This window comes from Protopterus annectens, chromosome 13.part0 (assembly GCF_019279795.1).
Source record: "Protopterus annectens isolate FY-2018-M chromosome 13.part0, PAN1.0, whole genome shotgun sequence".
Classification (NCBI taxonomy): Eukaryota; Metazoa; Chordata; order Ceratodontiformes; family Protopteridae; genus Protopterus; species Protopterus annectens.
The window spans coordinates 369288792-369307718 of record NC_056747.1 but is presented as its reverse complement, the minus strand read 5'-3'; the positions used below and the strand labels follow the sequence as shown (position 1 = coordinate 369307718).

Here is an 18927-nt window from a genome sequence, read left to right as displayed (position 1 = left end):
TAAACAGTATTTTGTAAACAGGGACATCACAGTCTAAATGACAGGTTCACAAATTCTAAATATCAGTTCTCTTGCCTTAAAAAACTTGATCACTTAAGTGAAAGTCATATGGCCATCCACAAGTAGTTAACCTAATGGAAGTAATAAATGAATACAAGTATTTATGACACAGCAAAGAGGAGTGGGACAAATTGAAAAGATGGGTGCTAGGAACTGTGAAGTCCTCCCTGTTCTCACCATTATGGGTCTACTCTACTGCTCTGGTCCTGGATTACATCTACACGTACAAGCAACATAGTCCAGCATCATCTGGGACTGAGGTTAAAGGATGCATTATGTAACCATTTACAATGATCACACGCCATTAAAGATTTTTGCACAAACCTCGTCTGCTACCTTTCCCTACCATTAAGTTGAAACATTTTCTGACCACTTTAGGTGCAGTGCAGGGCACATTACATAAAAATCCATGGGGCGATGCTTTCAAACAAAAGGAAGTGTGCTATAAAGAAAGCACAGTCCCTGCAATTAATATCCAAACATTACTCTGAATGAATCAACTCAGACCACTGCATATTTGTGCTTACTTCAAACAATTAATTGCTTCACTGTACAGGGAATAAGACTATAAAATGGATAAAACACTATCCTGAAAATAGAAAGTCAGTATGTAAATAATCACATTTAGAAAAACTACATTAATTATTTTACATCTGCTTTTCCTCCATTTGTGTATATTGAAGTTTAACAAACTCTCTCAAACATCCCGTTGATACAGTAAAATGAGAGATATGGAGATTTATGTACCAGCCATGTATCCCCAGAGTAGGCAGCACTTCTACGGCACAATAGAGCTGCTGTGATTTTAGGAGTTTTTGCGTGGGGGGGGGGGTGGAAGGGAGTCAGCTTGGTCCATCAGACTGACCTGCTCCCTACTGCTCAATGTCTGCCCCACCAGGTAGCTAATGGGCCATAGGGCAGTTGCCCAGGTTGACCGTGCTTGGCTCCCACCTGAGGAATGAATGGCAGATGGGGAGTCACTGGACAAAAAAAAAATGAAGCAGTCATGACAACTCAAAAAATACACAGAAAATATAAGACAAGATAAAAAATCAAACTATTCCAGTGAAAAGGAAATTAAATACAATTAAGTCAAAAGAAATCCTCTCAAAATATTAAGGTAACGCAGAGTATAGTTTATGACCATGCTGAATAACCCAAATCTTATAAAAGCATGAGCACATCTACCATTCCATACAAGACATGCCCCCCCTCGAAATCAACTGATTAAAAATCAAACTCAACCTGGAGGAAGAGTTGGATAGCAACCAAATAAAATAAGGTCTAAAATGCCACACAAGAGAACAGAAGGTTCAAGAAACTCACAGTTCTTAAATAGGAAAGATTAGCAATAGACTGTTTCCTCACATTCACAACTGGAATAAGACGTAACTGTTTCTCAAGAGGCCTCGTACTTGGAAAGTCTTCACTGCATGTTACAATGGCTCACTCACCCTGTGCATTATTGCCGGCATGAATCAGCATTACCCACGGCATCTTATGACACACATAATCCAAAAGGAGGGTTAGGAAAATGTCGGCCTGAAGACACAGAATACAAAATCTAATCACATTCTACAAATACTTTTTCCTATATTTGAGTATCTCTGCTCAAACTGGCCTCCACATTCAACTCTTCTGGTAGTCATTACTCGCTAAACCCACCCAAGCTACAATTATCACATACTAAATGGCGACAACAACAGTTATAAAGAAATGAAGCAAAGGACTCGTAGGCTTTGGAGATCCTGGTATTTATTTTGATTGTCTGTATAATTTGGATGTCAAAATGCCACAGGATTTATCATAATGATCACCCATCTTGCCTCAGAGCATTACAAAATGCCTCTGCAGACAGAATTTAGATAACACTCCAACACAAAAATAGCTTCTAGCTTTTCAGGAAAATAATGAACCTTACCAAAGTAACAGTTCTCTCAAAACACTCTGGGGAACATCAGTGCTCTACCCTGGTTAACAAATTCAAAGGAGGAAAGACAGACATACTGCGGTTCTCACGGACTGCAAAATACACCTGTACAAGAACTTATAACTGGATAAGCAAGTATATTCACTGCTGTAGTACTGACTTTGAGATTATTGTCTGTAGGAGTCTAACAGTTGGTCAGAATACCAGAGCTTTCACTGTTCTCCACCAAGCCTGTCAGACTCTCTCCTCTACTAATGTCCGGGCATCACAGGTATAAACCTCCAGTCAGTTCACACTTATCTACATTGGGATGTTTGACTTGTTCAAGCCTCTTCTCAGAGAGCTACAAAAGGATATGAAGACCACTGTGACATGCTGACAACACCATCATGTCTTTCTTTCCCATAACAGTTATGGGAAAACTCCTGGGTGTCAGAATATGACCTACCCCAAGTATGACCCATCCCAGGTGGAAAATAATAAAAAAGGTTATCCCCCAAGCTTGCAGCAGCAGAAGGGACAGCTTAAACTTATTTTTGGGGAGGGTGGACTGATACATATGAGTGAGAGGGAAGGGAACCCTAGACATCCACACCAACCCCAAGGGGGAGGGAAGACAAGAGGGAACTTGTACTGCAACAGTGAATATACATGAACATCTAAATTTATGTTACGTTCCTACACAACTGTACTATACTTTTCATAATTCACTGTTTCAATATTCTCTCCTGGGATAATTATTGAAGCCTACTGACAAGAGGGTGGATTGTCATGGAGATGCAACAGGTAAACACAAGGCACCGCAAGATGACCATGGAAAACTTACCCTAACTCTGGAGATACTGTCCATGTTGTAATGCTTTGCAAAGAGAAGGACAGGTAACCAATTAGCTGCTTCCAGAATGGCTTGTGTGTCAACATCTCAAAGGAAGGCTGTGGTGGTAGCTGTTTCGCTGGTGGAATGAACTATCAATATGCCAGGGATAGGTTTCCCGTTGTGGTTTTAGCAACATGTATTACAGTGGACAATACATTTTGAGATGCTTTACTTCCTAGAAGGATTTTCCTTTTTCTTTCTTTTTCAAAGGCTATGCAAAGTTGATCACATTTTCTAAATTGCTTTGTTCGGTCCAAGAATAAGCTTAATATCTATCCCCTTGTGCTGCAAAAGACAAAGTAGTGGCAAATGAATGGCTCGATTTAATGGCAATTCTGTATTAACTCTTGACGTAATGGAGGGATCGGAATGCAAGATGCGACACTGCCCTTGTAGAACACTAGAAAGGGTTTCTTTCATAAGAGCTTGGAATTTAGAGATTCATCTATGTAAGGTAAGGACAACCAAAAAGGCAGCAGACTTCCAGAATAGAAACTTGATGGGACTGGAAGTAGCTGTCCAAAGTGGGGAAGACTTTTTGATGAGAAATTAAGGTCCAAAGATGGAACAATGTCTTCTTGAAGGGCTTCAGATACAGAACCCCTTTGCAGGAACCATTTCACTGTAAACCAAGAGTAAAGAGGGGTTCTAGTGGCAGATGAGCAAAAAATGACTGAAGCACGTAAATTTGCAGAGACACAGAAAGTACAGTTGTGTACCTACCATAAATGTAGATGTTAGAGTGTATTCACTGTTGCAGTCATTACACTTGGGTTATCCTGCTGGAAGGCTACCCGGAGTTGCCACCCGCAGTCGGCCTGAATTCCAAAGTCCTGGTCCGGCGTCGGTTGCTGTCACCTCTTCCCTGACGTCAATGTGCCAGGGGTATATAAGATGCAGCAGACGCCATTTTCTTCAGTTTTTCTTGCCTCAGATGTCAGGTGCCCCCAAAAGGGTAGGCTAAACATTCTGCTCATAAAAAAGCACGCACATTACTTTCCTCTACAAGCAAATACACCACATAGGTTGTACAGAATAGAGAAGTTTAGATAAGTCCCAGCAATGAAAGGGGGATGGTGGGAGGGTAACCTGGACTGCAACAGTGAACACACTCGAACATCTACATTTATGGTAGGTACACAACTGTACTATGTTCATCGTGTTTCACTGTTGCAGTCATTACACTTGGGTTGAATCCCAAAGCTGAGGTTGGGTGGCTGGGCCTAAGTAGAATTAAAAGTGGCTATGAGGCCCTGCAGAACTGCAGTGGCAAAGCCTGCTCTGGATTTAGAGTAAAGAGGTAAGTGGCAGTGCTTTGTAAAAGTGTGCACTGCAGTCCAAGTTGCAGCCTCCAAAATGTCCTTGGTTGGTACTCCTCTGAGCAAGGCTGCTGAAGTGGCTGCTGCTCTGGTAGAATGTGGCCTAATGCCCTTAGGCACTGATTTGCCATGTTGTGAATAGCAGAAACAAATGCAGTGGCCTATCCATTTTGAAATGGTCTGCTTTGAAATAGCTTTTCCTTGCAATCCTGCAGCATATGCTACTAAGAGTTGCTCAGTCTTTCTGAAAGCTTTAGTTTTGTCCAAGTAAAAGCGTAGCTGTCTATGTCCAAAGAATGCAGAAGTCTCTCCCCCTTATTCTGCGGGTTTGGATAAAAGATAGGCAAATGTATGGTTTGGTTAAGAAACACACTGGACACTACCTTAGGCATAAATGTTGGGTTTGTCCTTAGAGAAACCCTGTCCAGATGGAAAATAATAAAAAGCTCCACAGCCATTAGTGCCTGTAACTCAGACTCTTCTTGCTGAAGTTATTGCTAGGAGCAGAGCTGTTTTCCATGATAAGTATTTTATCTCAGCTGTATTGGCTGGCTCAAAAGGAGGCAATGTGAGTTTTTCCAAGACAAAATTGAGGTCCCATGCAGGTGTTGGAGCTCTCCTTGAAGGTCTTATGTTTTTGGCCCCTCTGAGATACTGCCTTAGCACTGGATGTGAAAAAATAGGTGGGTCCGTATTGTAATGAGCTGAAATGGATCTTAATTGATGAGAAGGATAGGCCTTTGTCCAGCAACTCAGATATTGTAAAATCTGAGGAATATTTGGTACAAGCGTGTCCATTCCTTGTGCCTGGTTCCAAGCACAGAATCTCTTCCATTTTTCTGCATAATATTTTCTGGTGCTGGGCCTCCTGGCCTCCAAAATAACATCCATAACTGCTTTAGAGAGAGGTGTGTTCTGAATGGTTACATTATCCACCTTGCAGCCAGATTTAGGGTTCTGAGATGGCTGTGCTGGATCTGATTGTTTTGTTGGGTCAGCAAATGAGGAATTTGAGGTAATGTCCAGGCTGGGCCTTGAGACAAGCTCTTTAGGATTGGGTACCAGTACTGGCGTGGCCAGTCTGGGGCAATCGGGATCATTTTTGGCTTCTCTTGTCTGACCTTTAGGAGTACCTTGGGGAGGGAGAGGCAGTGGAGGGAAGGCATATACTGTAAGGGCTTTCGAGCTGAATGATAGGGCGTCCACTTTCCATGCTTGTTTGTGATAAGTCCTTGTGCAAAATCTCTGTAGCTGGCAGTTGTGAGGGGAGGGAAACACATCTATGTCTGGGCATCCCCATTTCCCTGTTATCATGCTGAAGATTTGTGGATCTAGTTTCCACTCGTGAGTATGCATGAGGTTTCTGCTTAGTTCGTCTGCCAGAGTATTTGTCTTTCCTGGCAGGAATTGTTTTTGCACGTGTACTTGATAAGTCAATGCTGTGTTCCACAAAGTCATGGCTTGTCTGCAGAGGGGGTAGGAATGTGTGCCTCCTTGCTTGTTTATGTACCACATGACTGTAGTATTGTCCGTCTTTATCAGCAGTTGACCTGGATGAAGTAGGTCCTTGAAGGCTGTCAGGGCATTCTGTACAGCTAGCATCTCTTTTTGATTTATATGAAGATGCATTTGGCTTGCTGGCCATGTGCCTTGAATACATTTTCCTGCCATGTGTGCCCCCCAGACATAATCTGATGCATCTGTTGTTAGTGTCTGGCTGGCTGTGGGTAAAGTGAATGGCTGTCCCTTGTTGTGGTGACAGGCCTGTGCCCACCATCGAAACTCCTGTTGCAGGCAGGGAATGAGAGTAATTAATGTTTCCAGGCTGTGACAATGTTGAGTCCAAACCCTTTTTAGATACCATTGTAGTTTCCTCATATACAGTCTTGCAAATGGAATTAGTAGAATGCAGGATGCCATGAAGCCCAAAGCCTGCAGATTTTTTCTTGCAGATAACTGGGTCTTTGTTGCCATCATTTTGAAGTAAGAAGTCAGTTGCCTTTGTCTGGCGTGAGATGAGCCATCTGGGCAGTTGTATTTAAGCTTGCACCCAGGAATATTATCTCTTGAGAGGATACCAGTTTTGATTTCTTTTCGTTCACTGTGTACCCTAGGCAAATTAGTAATCTTTTTACAAACGCCAGATGCTTTAGTAGAATGTCCTTGTTCTCTGCTTGTATAAGGCAGTCATCCAAGTAGGGATATATTTGTATTCCTCTGTCTGCAAAATGCAATTACTGGTGCCAGGCATTTTGTGAAGAGACTGGGCGCAGTAGATAAGCCAAAGGGCAGTGCAGAGAATTGGTAGTGCATTGAGCCAGCTATGAATCTGATGTATGTTCTGCAAGATTGTCTTATCGGGACATGCAGGTATGCCTCTTTGAGGTCCAAAGTTACAAGCCAAGCCTTCTTGCCCAGCAGGGGCGGGAGCTGCTACAGAGTCAACATTCTGAATTTTGGAACGTGCAGAAAAGTGTTCAGAATAGACAGGTCCAGTATTGGTCTCCAGGCTTTGTCCTTTCTGGGTACCAAGAAAAGTCTTGAGTAAAATCCTTGATGTTCATCGTGTTACCCTGCTGCAGTCATCACACTTGGGTTATCCTGTCGTCAGGCGGTCCGCTTTTGGAGGTAGAAGCATCCCATTGTTTAGGCCTGTATGAGCCTTGGAGCTGGGATCTGCCTCTATGGTGTTTGTATCTGCCTCTTGACCTGTCTGACACTGGAAAGGACCAATTCTTAGAAGACCAGTTCCTGCTAAATCTGGGTGGCTGTACCTGTAAGAAATCCTTAACTGTCTGCATAGATTTTGCTTTATCCTCCATTTTCTTCAACACCTCTTCTGCCTTAACACCAAACAAAGTATCATGCTGTAATGGCGCATTCAATAATTTTGCTTTAACATGATCAGCAAAATCTGTTCCTTTAACCAAGCATGCCTTCTAATGACAGAACCCGTGACAGCGGCCCTGCAAGAGGCCTCCAGTAAATCAAAACCACACTGCAAAGTATGCTTTCCCACTTGTTCAGCTGCATGCAGTAAATCCTTCATTTCCTTATCAGAACATTCAGAATTTGTCAACATTTTCTGTTTTAGCAGTGACATTAAGTGTTGCTGATATTTAACCATATGAAACTGACAATTTAAAGCCCTTACAGCCAAGGTAGCAGAAGTGTAAACTTTTTCCCCCCATCTGTCCAGTGCCCTAGAATCCCTATCAGAGGGGAAAGGGTTTTTTGCAGTGGAAGCCTTGACCCCTTTGGGACGCTGAGATATAGTTTCTGGGTCACCAGCAGGGTTTTTATATAGAAATTTATGAGTCTCTGGAACCCTGTAGTATCTGTCTGGCTTAACAGGTGCAGGGGGTAAAGAGTCAGGAGACAGGCCGGACTCTGAAAATACATCTACAATGTCTAGGACAGGTGGAATAGCAAGAGTTCTGTGCTGAGGTAGTAAAAGAAAGTCTCCGAGCCTTTTCTTAGATTCTGAGTAATCTTGGCACTCCCAGTGAAAATGCTCCCTCATGGTATGAAAGGTTTCCCCCAAAAGAATAATTCTCAGGAGGAGAGGCTAAAGGAATAGATTTCTTCAGCATCAGAATCCTCATAGGGAGGAAGAGAGTATCCCTGTTCAGAAGAGGAGTCAGAGGAAATGGAAACCTGATCAGAAGAGTCATATTCTGTCTCTTGCCTAGGCCTCTTATCAGGAGGGGAATGGGAACCCCTGATCAAATTAATTAGGTCTTCGGCCATTTTAAGCATCTGTTTCTTAAGCATGGAAGTCTGTCCAGGAGAACGCTGTACTTGTTTCTTTGTCTTTAGAGCTGTTTTAGTCTTTGCCTTTGAAGCTGGAGGTTTGCTTGACATATAACTGTGTAGGTCTGAAAACACCCTCAGAAGCCGATGCTTGCTCAGCGGCTCCGGACCCATCTGAGGGAATAATTTCCAAGTGTCCAATACCTTGAGTATCCAGAGGCCTAGTCAGCTCCACGTGTGAGTCAGAAGTGGCCTGTGACTCTGAGGTAGCGGGCGTCAGGGGCTGCGAAAGCACCTCACTGAGAACCGGCGAATGGTCTAGCGGAGGCCTCATCGTCTGTTTTGGACCTCGGATGTCTGTCCTTTTCCTTGCGTTTTTTATAAACTCCGGTCGGTTGTTCCAACGGCATTAAATAATTAAATCTTCGGCAAAAGTAATGAAAGGCAAAATCGTACCGACGCTTAATAGTGCGTTGGTTAAAATCTAACACAAAACTGACAGCTAGCAACGTCGTGGTCTGGGCCTAGGCAAGGAATACAGTAAGAATGAAAATCCTTATGAGCTATTTGCTTCCCACAAGAAATACAATTGTTAACTTTTTCTGATATCGGTCTGGAGCAAGAAAACAAAGTTTCCCCAACGGGGTACTTAGCTTTATTGAAGACTTCGGATCTGAAATTCGATTTAAAAATCTCAGGAGTCGGCCGACCGGCACTTGCGAACTGCTTTTGCTTCGGGCACTGCGTGGCAAGAAAGACTGGGGAAAATGGTGTCGGCTGCATCTTATATACCCCTGGTGCACTGACGTCAGGGAAGAGGCAACAGCAACCGACACCGGACCAGGACTTTGGAATTCAGGCTGACTGTGGGTAGCCTGCCAGCAGGATAACCCAAGTGTAATGACTGCAACAGTGAAACACGATGAACATCTTTGATTTGAATAGTTTTGACAAACATGAAAGGATCAGGGACAACCGCTTGGATATCAAATTTCCTAGGTTTTCTGGCCTGCCTTAAGATATATATATATATATATATATATATATATATATATATATATATATATATATATATATATATATATATATATATATATATATATATACACATATATACACATATACATATATATATATATATATATATATATCCATAATGGGTTGAACCTGCAATAAAACGGAGGTATCTTCTGCAACTTAACACCAAAAAGAACATATATATAGACTTATCAAGGGAATGTAGAAAATGAGCCATTCTCTGGCACTCTTGTGGGTAACCCAACACAATATGTGCTTTCTGGAAATGCAGAAATGTCTACTACTGTTAAACACCATTTGTGGACTAGAACCAAGAATACGTCTCTCTTCAGTACCCATTCACTAAGATCTAGTGCTGTTCTGCTTACAATGACATGTCAAGCTTTTGCTTGGTGAAGGGAAGCACTGTGGTGTTAGTCTGGCTTCCTGTGCCAGTTCTCATAGCAGAATGGCTAGTCTGCAAAGAGATCAGGTTAAACCCCTGCTTGATTATGTACCACATTGCTGGGTACTGTCTTCTGATAAGCAGGGTTCCCTGTTATCAAATGAGCCTGAATGCTCTGCTAGTTAGAATGACAGCCAGTATCTTTGATGCTTATGTACGTTTTTTTTCCTGAGACTCTTGCCCAAAGTACCCTGTACTCTCAGGTTTTCCAAAACTGTTCTCAAAGTGAAGTTGGGGTCTGTTGTGACAGACAGTCTGCTTTTGACTTCATTTTGAACAGCACCCCTGGTTCAGAGGGATTTGCCCAATCTCCCAAGCTAGCTCCCCTTGATGCAAGGTAAAAATTGATTCAGGTTTGTAGGGAATGTGCAAGCTGGCACCGCCTGATTGAGATATCTCCCTACCTGAAGTATGGTTGTAATTGGAAATATTGTTAACATACTGTTAGAACAGTATCTTGTCTAAGGTAGGAAAGCTCTTTGCTTGACGGAATCCAGAATAGCTCCCAAGAAGGTGATTTGGCTTGTTGCTTGTAAGCAAGACTTTTTGTGATTTAAGCACAACCTTACATTCTGGAAGACTGTCACAGTGGTCTTTACGGCCCTTTCTAGCTCCTGCAGGTTAAAGGTCTAAATGAGGCAACCGTCCAGGCAACAGTGAACACCCTTTACCCTGCAAAAAGCAATGAACTGAGGCAGACAGGTACTCTCTAAAGACCCTGGGTGAAGTACAAAAGCCAAAGGAAAGCGGGTTGAGTTTGCTTAATGGTTAAGGTGTTTGCCACACAGGCACAAGGTACAGGGTTTGATTCTCACCTTCAATCACGGTCTAGTTATTGGCTAGGCATATAATGGTCTGCAAATTGATTGTCTAGTACTTACCTATTAACTATGTGAATTGGTGCCATCAGCATCCCATCTCTCATCTTGGAGCTGCTTGTCCATCATTACTATAGGGATGCACAAATAGATATCAGTCAGGTCTAACCATACATGCTTGTGGAAGGATCAGGGGAAAGACATTCTGCAGCAATGGGATTTTGAATTTTGGGAGAACAAGAAACCTGCTTATTTCTGAAAGATCCAGAATTGGTCTCCAAGAACCTTCTTTTTTGGGCTAGGAAAAGCCTTGAGTATAATCCTGTTCCTTTTGCTTTTCTGGCACCACCTCTACGGCTCTCCTGAATCACAGGTTCATAGGTGTGTACTAGGCTAATGGCCCTGGAGCCTTTATAAGCCTAGCCCATAGAATTACCCTGACATTATGCCACCCGACCTTAGTTCCTAGTCCCTCTGTCGAGTAAAGCCACTGGAGTGATCCCTGGGGTGAATTTTCTATTTCCCATCCACTCATCAAGATTTTTCTTGAAGAGGGCCAGTGAGGTGCTCTGCATGACATGTATGGGAAGGCTATTCCCTAGCATGGCCAGTCTCTGGGTTATTAACCTGTCCCTCCAGCATGTTCTGTTGATTATGGTAATGAGGCTAAGGTCTCTGGAGTGTGGTGCGGAGGGATTGGGATTTCTTCAGATGTAGCATTTCTAACAGAGCTGGGTCAGACATGGCTTTGTAAGTCAAGCAGGTTTCGTCTCTAAGTAGGCAATATGAGACAGAGAATAGTTGGAGGTTTTTTTAGTCTGTCCATATAGGACAAATGTTTAAGGCTTAGGATCCTCTTTGTGAGGTACTTTTGCGGCCTCTCCGGTTGTTACAGGTGTTTAGTGAAGTACATGCCAAATGGGGCATTGTACTTAATGATTGGCCTAATGAGGGAAGAGTAGAGGGAGACAATGACCTCTTTCTTCCTGGATGCAAAACCCTTAGTAAAGAGATGTGCCACATAGGACTTTCTGACCACAGTGGCAATGTGGTGGTCAAAAGAGAGGTTGCTGTTAACCTGTGTTCCCAAATCTCTTATAACGCCTTCTGTGTTCAGTGGACTACCATCGGTGTGGTAATTCATGGGAAGTGGGTTTTTCCCATTGGGGATGATGACATTTTTTGGCTTAAGACCATGGTTCTGACACCAGTCATTGGTCTCAGTGAGGCCTTTCTGTAGGATGTCAACATCACTTGGGGAGTTAATAATAGCTCCCAAATTACAATAGTCTGCGAACTTTGTCAACCAGAGTCCCTTCGTGTTGGGCTGAACTTCAGAGAAGTAGATACCAAACAGGAGAGAACCCAGGACCGAATCCCGTGGGACTCCACTAGTGACTGGTCAGCAGTCTGACTTGGACTCTGCTACTTTCACACGGTGGGTTCTACCTGTGAGCCAGTTTGCAACACACCTAGTGATATAGGGGTAAATGTCTAGCTTAGTGAGTTTTTCTATGATTCCTGAGTGGGGAATGGTATCAAAGGCCTTGGCCAGATCAAGGTAGGCTGTATGAACCACCTTGCCTTCATCCACAGTTCTGGTAACTGACTCCAAGAAGTTGACCAGGCATGATCTACCCTTCATAAAACCAAACAGTGTGGGACCCAGAGTTTGGAGATTCCCTATATCCTTGTTTATTAGGTCCATGATTATGCGTTCCATAGCTTTGCATATCATACTAGTCAGGCTAACTGGGCAATAGTTCTCTGGGTCTGTAGTCACTCCTCCTTTGTAGAGAGGGATGACTTTAGCACTGCGTCATTTGGTAGGGACAAAGCCTGAGGTGAGCCTGTGATTGAACAGGGCACACAGGTGAGGTGCCAGTTCACTCTGTAGTTCATGAAGAACACAGCCACAGATATTGTCAGGTCCCATACAAGTTGTATTCCTGGCCTTGGACAGTGCTCTTTTAACCTGTGCAGCAGTAATAGTGGGTACCTGGCAATCTACTGGTATTATGACTGGTCCCTTGGGGGGGGGGGGGGGGCACTGAATCTGTCGGCCAATATATTGGCAATTATCTGTTGGCTCGGTATAGGAGGTATCATTGTGCAGTAGCTCACAGCAAATTGAGAAGTTATGTACCTACCATAACGTTCCATGTTAGTTGTCTTCTTCTCGCCTTCTTTCTTGCTGGATGGGTTCGGAGCCGATCCTCGGCTCCGACTCGGCCTATACTAAAGCTCGAGAGCTGGTTTTACTGGCTCGAGGTACCCTATATATCCCATAATGCTAGGCGCCAATTACCCACATCTCGTTTGGTAGTTGAAAAACCTTAGCAATTCTAGCCCCCAAAAACGAGGGGAGGGAAAACCTTCCTAGCGTAACTAAGTGAACTCACAGCTACCCAAAAAGGATAACAAAAAATAGGCTTCAAACTGTGTAAGGTGAAGACCCCCCCCCCCCAAGAAAAAAAAGGGGATCCTTTCGGTCTGTCCAGGCTAGGGGGATGGTGGGTGGGACGCAAGAAAGAAGGCGAGAAGAAGACAACTAACATGGAACGTTATGGTAGGAACATAACTTCTCAATGTTAAGTTGTCAATCTCGCCTTCATTCTTGCTGGATGGGACCGCGTCCCTAGCACCTTCATCCCGGGTGGCTCATCGGAACAGACTCTTTTGAACGGTGGAACCAAAATTTGCCCTGTTTCTGGAGGCCATGTCTAATATGTAGTGCGAGATAAAAGTATGAGGAGAAGCCCATGTGGCTGCCACACAAATAGAATCTATTGGCAGTCTAGCTTGAAAGGCTGTTGACGTAGCTAGCGCTCTGGTTGAATGGGCTCTTGGCCTAGAAGGTAATAATTGATGTCTGAGCTTATAGATAAGGGTAATCACAGAGGACAGCCATCTAGAAAGGGTTACTTTGGATACTGGAAGGCCCTTCTTACCTTCCGCATAGGACAGAAATAGTTGTTCAGATTTCCTGGTTTGTTTAGTTCTGTCCAGATAGTAACGGAGTTGACGATGAACGTCCAGACAACGCAATTTTTGCTCCGCCCTGTTGGAGTAGTTAGGGAAGAAAACTGGGAGATCAATAGTTTGATTTAAATTTGCCTCAGAAGCTACCTTGGGTAAAAAGGACGGGTTAGTCCTGAGAGAGACTCTGTCTTTGTGGAAAACTAAATAAGGGGGACGAATGCAAAGGGCATGAAGTTCTGATACTCTCCTAGCAGATGTTATGGTGACTAGGAAGAGAGTTTTCCAAGAGAGCAATTTCAAAGGACAAGAAGCCGCAGGTTCAAAGGGAGGGAGAATAAAGGATGTTAAGACTAAATTTAAGTCCCACTGCGATGGGGGATCTCTGATTGGTGGCTTGAGTAAAAAGATTCCTTTAAGGAAGGCTTTACAAAGCTTATGGGACATGATGCTGGAGTCAGATAAGCCTATGTGAAAGTTTGAAATAGCCGCTAACTGAACTTTGTGGAGGATGAAGAGCCTGAATGAAAAAGTTTGGCTAGGAAATCTAGAACTGACTGAATAGGAGCAGTAAAGGGATCTATATTCCTAGCCCTTGCCCAGAAGGAAAAAAGCTTCCACTTACTAGTATAAATCCTTCTGGTAGAGGACTTAAGGGAAGCTATAATAATGTCATGCACAGAACTGGAAATAAGGGGAAGCCTGGCTAGTGTTGGAAGTGGAGCAACCAAGCTGTGAGGTTGAGATACTGAAGGGATTGGTGCAGCTGTCCCGACTGGTGGACCAAAAGATCTGGCACTGGGTCCAGATGCCAAGGCTGCTCTAAAAGATAACGATGCAGGAACGGAAACCATATTTGTCGAGGCCAATAAGGGGCAATGAGGATCATCTTGGCTCTCAGGGCAGTAGCTTTCGGAATCAACTGAGTGATTAATGGAAAGGGGGGGGGGAAGCGTATAGAAGTCCCCGAGGCCAATCGTGGACTAGAGTATCTCTGGGGGGATGGCCTGGAAGGGGAAAGAGAGTGAAAAAGTTGTGGCACTTGCTGCTCTGAGGTGTTGCAAAAAGATCGCAGCAAGGTAGACCCCACTTCTGAAAAATCTCCTCTGTTACTGACTGCTTGAGACACCACTCGTGTGGCATGAGAATAGCTCTGCTCAACCTGTCCGTTATGATGTTGGACTTCCCGGGGATATGCGTTGCTATCAGAAACTGCTGAGAAGAGATCGCCCACTGCCAAAGTCTGAGTGCCTCTTGACATAGGGGATAGGACTTGGTTCCGCCCTGCTTGTTGATATACCACACTATGGACATATTGTCCGTTTGAATCGCAATCGTCCCAAAGGGAAGAGAGTCTTGGAGGGCTTGCAACGCCAAAAGCACTGCTCTCATCTCCAGGACATTTATGTGCAGGTGGCATTCGAGAGATTGCCATGTGCCCTGGACCGTCCTGCCCTGAAAATGCCCCCCCACCTGATCAGGGAGGCGTCCGTTGTGACCGTGGCAACCAGGGGGGAAGGAACAAACGGTCTGCCCTGAAGGACTTGAGGGGAGACCATCCACCAGGACAGGTGTTTTTTGCAAGACAGAGTTATTAAGATGTTGTGTGTCAAAGGAAGCTGTTGGAAGGACCACTGGGAGAATAGCATCCACTGAAGGAGCCACATGTAGAAACGAGCAAGGGGGAGTAGTGTGATGGCCGCCGCCATGAGACCCAACACATGTAGGACAAACCTGGCCTGGATCCTCTTGCTCTGAAGGAGGATGTGCACATGATTCCGAATATCCAAAAATCTTTGGTCTGTTAACTTTGCTGAGAGCTGTACGGTGTCCAAAGTGGCGCCTATGAAAGTAATAGACTGACAAGGCGACAAGGCAGACTTTTCGAAATTTATGGAGATACAAGTCTGAATGGTGTAATTTCTGGCAAGAAGAAGCTGATGCCTGGTGGTGGCAGTAAGGAGCCAGTAGTCTAGATCTGGAAACACCTGGAATCCTTGACGTCTCAGGTGAGCCGTAACCACTGCCATGCATTTGGTGAACACTCGGGGGGCTGTAGTGAGACCAAAGAGCAGGGCCCTGAATTGATAGTGACTGGTCCCTAGCCGGAAGCGGAGAAACCTTTTGGAGCGCCTGTGCATCTTGATGTGATAGTACGCATCCTGAAGGTCCACTGAGCACATCCAATTGTCCTGGCCCAGAAAGGGTAGAATGGACTGTAGCGTGACCATCCGGAACTTCGTTCTTTTCACAGACTTGTTTAGTCTGCTGAGATCCAATATTGGCCTCCAGTCCCCTGTTTTTTTTGGTACCAAAAAGAACTTTGAGTAGATTCCGGATCTTAGTTGGTCTGCTGGGACTGGCTGGATGGCTCTTTTTGCCAGCAGTTTTGATATTTCTAGTACTGCTTGTTCCTTTAGACTGGGTGGAACGTCTGGGAGGGGTCCTTTTGGCTGAGTTGGGGTGTGGATAAAAGGGATTTTGTAACCCTCAGATATAATCGACTGCACCCATTTGTCTTGTGTGAGAGAAAGCCAGGCTTTTGGGTACAGCGATAATCTTCCCCCGACTGCCTCCGAAGCTGGACAGTCGGGTAGTTTCTCAGGGATGCTGGAAGGGTTTATCAGAGAGAGGCTCTCTGCTACCCTGGTTCTGTGGACCCTCCTCTGCCTCTAGGGCGGCGTCTGTTGTTGTTCCCCCCTCTGCCTCTAGGGGGGAACTGACCTATTGTGTCAGGCATGACTCCCTGTGATTTGCAGAACCACATTTTTCCACCCTTGGGATATGGTCTAGACGGGGTGGAAAAACGGACTCCAACGGCAGAGAGTGTCTTGCCATCCTGTTCGTATCTGGTCAAAGTATCCTTCACTTGAGGTCCAAACAACGCTGAACCATCAAAGGGGGAGTTAGTGAATGACGCCTTGAAGGGGTCTGCAAAGCTGCATCCAGGCGTGACGCCTTAAGGCCACACCCGTGCCTGTGGCTCTACTCGCTCCATCGGCTACATAGGAAATAAGCCGCATAGAGGAGTTGACAATCGAATTTAGGGTTCCTAGCTGGGAGATTATTTTGTCTTGGGACCCCGCAGCTGTTGGATCCTGTAGGGCATCACCCATTTCTTTGAGAATGTCTCTTTGAAGGCGGGTGAAACGGCAAAAGTAATTCAGCAATCGCATGGCGAAAGTCGCTGAAGAGAACATCCGCTTGCCGTACCTATCCATAGTCCTAGATTCCTTATTAGGAGGATGGATAGGTACTGAAGGATCAGCCAGTTCCTTCTTAGTGGCTGCAGCCACCACCATGGCATCAACTGGGACACCTTTAGCTAAAAACTGTTTATCTGACGGGGCTGTGATAAATTTGGAAGGCCTCCGTGGGGTAGGTTCCATCGTATCAGGGGCCGTCCATGCCTTCCGCGCCACCACTTCCATAAGGGGGTCAAAAGGCGGAGACACCCAGGAGGTGGAAGGGCGAGAACCAAACGCCTCCAGGTAAACAGACTCGTCCTCTGAATGATTGAGGGTAGACCAGTTCCCCCTCTGAGGATTTCAAGGATGTCAGAAAAGGAGACATCCTCAGAGGGGGACCGTGGGGACCCTTCCAACTCATCCAAGTCGGTATGAGATGTGATGGACTCAGGAGAGTCCACATGCATCCTCTTACATGTCCTCTTTCGAGGGGGTTCACCTGATGGATCAGGGGAAACCTCAGAAGAGGAGGATATTCCCAATGGGGAAACCTGAGGCATTGGATCTCTACGGTCGGGAACGAGAGAGTGGGCAGAGACCACTGCAGGCACTACAGTGGGAGGAGATGGAGCTGACCGTGGAGCAGGCACGGGGGCCAGTACGCTCCCTCATGACCTCAAAGGCACCCCTATCGGGCAGGACAGAGGGCTCCTGCTCCGAAGAGCTAGGAACCCCAGCCGGCACCGAGACGGACGGCTCCGAAGCCAATGTCGGGGCCGAACTCACCAACGCCGATGCTCCGAGAGGGAGAATGGGGTCGGACAAGGGTCCGATGCCACTCGCCCCTTCGGAGCAGACGAGGAAGTCCAAGCGCCCAGATCCTTCCAAGGAAGGGACCATGGAAGAGATTGGAGCAGACGACGGAGCCGAAGGAGGAGGTATCTGCTCTGACAAGCTCCGGCTCTGAGCTCAGGGGTAGAGTCGGAGGAGGAATCGAAGATGGTATGTGTATGGACACTGTCTTTTGAGAAGGGCTACGAAGCATTTGGGCTAGTGCCTGAGACTTTAGGAGTCTGCTAACCACCCTCTCGAGGTCATGGTCCGATAGCCTGGAAGACTGAGAGGAATGGCTCCGATGGCTCTGCTCCGAGAGCAAGGGCGATCTCGGAGCCGAGTGAATGGACTCCAGGGACAGAGACCGTGATCTCTTACGGCTGGAAGATTGCACTGAGACCACTAACGGTGCCGATGGAGCCGTAGACACATCGGCTCCAGCCAGAGCCGATTTGGAAGACAAAGTCTTGGAAGCATCGGCTCCAGCCGAAGCCGATGTAGAAGACTGCGACATAGCAGTACAGCCGAAGGCTTGGATGGCTTCGAAGGTTTCCCCGGCAAGGGCTTAGACGGGGAACCTTCGGGCTTTAATAAGCCCCTCAAAATCAACTTATTCCTGCACTCCTGCAGGACTCTTGGACTGAATGCATGGCAGACAGAACAAGAGTCCTGCAGGTGCAGGGGTCCCAGGCAGTAAACACAAGAAGTGTGACCGTCTGTCAGCGACATTTTCTGACAGCACGAGTCACACTTCTTGAAGCCTGAGATCTTAGTGTCTTTAGACATTAAGCTGTCAAAGGAAAGATAAATTCCTAAGGGAAGGTCTAGACACACACACACACACACACAAACAATTAAAGGTCAAGGATAACCCAGACACAAAAATAACTGTCCCAAAAGGGAAATTAAGAAAAAAACAGAAAGGCCTAAGAGGCCTAACCTTCAAAAGGGAAGGATAAACTCTAGGGATTAAAGGGAGGACCCACGGAATAGTGGTATACTAAGGGGGGTCTAAGTAACTAATCTACTGAAAAAGTGGGAGAGAAATCCTAAAAAAATTTGACAATTTTTCACTGACCTGTAGAGCCGGTAAAAAAAAGCACCTCACTAGCGAAAGCGGCAAACGAGATCTGGGTAATTGGCGCCTAGCATTATGGGATATAGGGTACCTCGAGCTGGTAAAATCAGCTCTCAAGCTTTAGTATAGGCAGAGTCGGAGCAGAGGATCGGCTCCGAACCCATCCAGCAAGAATGAAGGCGAGACTGACAACTTAACATCTGGGTATTGCCATGGAGATTCTTTACATAACTATAGAAGGCCTTGTGGTTGTCTTTACTATCTGCTGCAATTCTGTTTTCATAGCTAGCTTTAGTGGATTTGATGAGGGATCTCAACTTTTTGTTGAGGCTGACAAGGGAGTTTTTCCAGTCTTAGGACTTCACCTTATTCTGCATCAGTTTCCTCCTTCTGTTGTAAAGTTTGTTCATGGCAAGGGACCACCAGACTGGATTCCTTTTTTTTGGAGGAGAGCGTCTTGGTTCTATTGGGTATGGCAAGATCCATGCATTTGTGTACATGTTCATACACTGCATTGGTGTATGATTCGGTGCTTATGCAACTGATCTCCATTTGCATGGGTGCAGTGAAGTTAGCCACCTCTGTTTTTAGGAGCCCAAAGTTAGCTT

The 18927-nt window shown here is 45.3% G+C and overlaps 1 protein-coding gene across 3 annotated transcripts in view; it reads right to left on the bottom strand.

The window, feature by feature from the left end:
• CSNK1G2 (casein kinase 1 gamma 2) overlaps positions 1-18927 on the bottom strand; it is a 936064-nt gene that overhangs the window by 621160 nt on the left and 295977 nt on the right. The window lies entirely within an intron of this gene.